Raw genomic sequence first — 2,500 nt, 5'->3', positions numbered from 1 at the left:
GTCTCTCTCTCTCTCTGTCTGTCTATCTCTCTGTCTGTCTCTATTTCTCTCTCTGTCTGTCTCTATTTCTCTCTGTCTCTCTCTCTCTCTCTATTTCTCTCTCTGTCTCTCTCTGTCTCTCTCTCTGTCTCTCTCTATTTCTCTCTCTGTCTCTCTCTCTCTGTCTCTCTCTCTCTGTCTCTCTCTCTCTGTCTCTCTCTCTCTGTCTGTCTCTCTCTGTCTGTCTCTCTCTGTCTGTCTCTCTCTGTCTGTCTCTCTCTGTCTGTCTCTCTCTGTCTGTCTGTGTCTGTCTGTCTGTGTCTGTCTGTCTGTGTCTGTCTGTCTCTCTCGGTTTCTCTCTCGGTCTCTCTCTCGGTCTCTCTCTCGGTCTCTCTCTCGCCGTCTCTCTCTCGCCGTCTCTCTCTCGCCGTCTCTCTCTCGCCGTCTCTCTCTCGCCGTCTCTCTCTCGCCGTCTCTCTCGCCGTCTCTCTCGCCGTCTCTCTCGCCGTCTCTCTCGCCGTCTCTCTCGCCGTCTCTCTCGCCGTCTCTCTCGCCGTCTCTCTCGCCGTCTCTCTCGCCGTCTCGCACTCTCTCTTGCCGTCTCGCGCTCTCTCCATCTCCTTGTCTCCCTCTCTTACCACAACAATGCTAGAACACTAGCCAAAGGACGAAGTGTGGACAGTGCTTTCGAATGAGGGAGTTCAGACACAATATAAAAATTAAAAAAAAAACAAGAGAGAGAGAGAGAGAGCGGTTTTTAAACCGCTACCTGTCAAACAATTTTGGTCTTATTACTGCAATTTTTATAACAGTGCACCAAACATCACTACAGGTATAAACCCTAGTGAGCTAAAACAGACAGATGAACAAACACGTACACAAGAAATGTCGTAAGTCAGTGATAGGTGTGTAAGAGGCCACATGGTGGCTGCGCTGTCTGATTGGAGTTTGCACAGCAGTCACAGATCAGCAGTTCCACACAGGAGACCCTGCACTTGGCACACATTTGCCTTTCTGTTCTCTCAGCACTAGAGTTTCCTGAACTGTGCGATTAATCACTGCGATGCCATTAATCATTCAGGGGTGGGAAAAAAAAAAAAAAACAGTGTCTTGGTGAGAGACAGCGAGACGTACAACAGACTGAAGAATACAGTGTCTGAGCTCAGTGGGTTCAAATCTCAGGATGGAGAGACACCACAAAAAAAAAAAGACATAACATGCTCCGATCGGGTTGGATGTCGATAAAATAGAGTTTACAAAGTAAAGTAGGATCTCAGAAAAAAAAAAAAAAAAAAAAAAGATTCTGAGAATGAAAACTGCTGTGATGTTTACATCAGGTTTTGCTTTTCTGCTCCATTTTTAGTTATCGTCTCAACTGCAGTTCAGTAAATGGATGAAAGGATCGACTGATAGCTAGAAGAAAAGAGAAAGATCTATAGAGCTGTGTAATATCTAAATCTATGGTTCTACTACATGAACATTTGTTAACAGCTCTGTTTCGCGTGGAAACGTCCGTTAAACAGGGAGTCGGATTAAAGAGCACGATCACAAAACTGTGAAATCAACGGTTGTAACGTTTTAATGAAACAGCTGTCGAGGCACGTGACGCTTCTGCTCATTAAGACGTGTACAAGGCAGATTTCCCATCAATGAGCTATGAAGCATGCAGCAGTTACCAAGTGAATCGTGGGTTTAACTTCAAAGCTCAGTCACTAAAACTGTTTCTTTCAAGTTAAGACAAAGGGGGAAAAAAAATCTCCCTGTGTGGACGAAACCCACAAGACGTTTTCATGAAGCTTCCTGGGAAGTGAATACACGATCCGGTCAACCGCACGTACGACAGGGTCGTGTTATTGCGCTATTACATTTAAGAGCTAATTGGGTTCATTCACCCTTTTATTTCCCCAGTCTTTATAAATTCTGTGGTTTTCCACAAATGATTCCACACCAAATGTGAGTTAACACCTCTCCAGCAAGTCATCAGTCTGCCCCAGGGTACAATGTACCTGGCACAGGTCCGACAGTGTCGACCCAGGGGCATCTTTGTAAGGTGCCCAAACCACCACAACCAGCTCCTCTTGTTTTTGGAGGTGCAGTGGCTCCATTCCAAAGGTAATCTGGATTGTTGAGCTTCTCCTCCGAGCACAGAGAGAAAGCTCATCATGCCTATAGAGTAACAGTTCCATCACTGGTATCTGTCACCTTTTGGTCAGGATATAAATCCCTGAGCCACTGCTTCACCACTTCAGACCGCTACAGCAACTCGGTGAACAACTCATCTTTACACACTTTTAGGAATAAGAACCCAAGATACTTCCGTCCTCCATCAGGGACAAGGTTTGTCCCGTCATCTGAACAGAAAACCCTGGCTTCGGTCTTGCTATTCCGTATCTCTGTCAATTAAAGCAACGACAGAGCAAGGACCTCGTACTCCGGCGAAGTCACTCACGTCACATATAAATGTATAGATGAGCTTATTCTTATGGTCTGCACGGAACCTACACCGTTCCTCCTTAGTCCG

The 2,500-nt window shown here is 45.8% G+C and overlaps 1 protein-coding gene across 2 annotated transcripts in view; it reads right to left on the bottom strand.

The window, feature by feature from the left end:
- LOC132838438 (ataxin-7) overlaps positions 1-2,500 on the bottom strand; it is a 30,331-nt gene that overhangs the window by 12,715 nt on the left and 15,116 nt on the right. The window lies entirely within an intron of this gene.

The sequence above is a fragment of the Tachysurus vachellii genome, chromosome 22, assembly GCF_030014155.1.
Source record: "Tachysurus vachellii isolate PV-2020 chromosome 22, HZAU_Pvac_v1, whole genome shotgun sequence".
In the NCBI taxonomy this organism is placed as follows: Eukaryota; Metazoa; Chordata; class Actinopteri; order Siluriformes; family Bagridae; genus Tachysurus; species Tachysurus vachellii.
The sequence above is the reverse complement of the archived record's forward strand: the minus strand, read 5'-3'. Positions and strand labels throughout refer to the sequence as shown.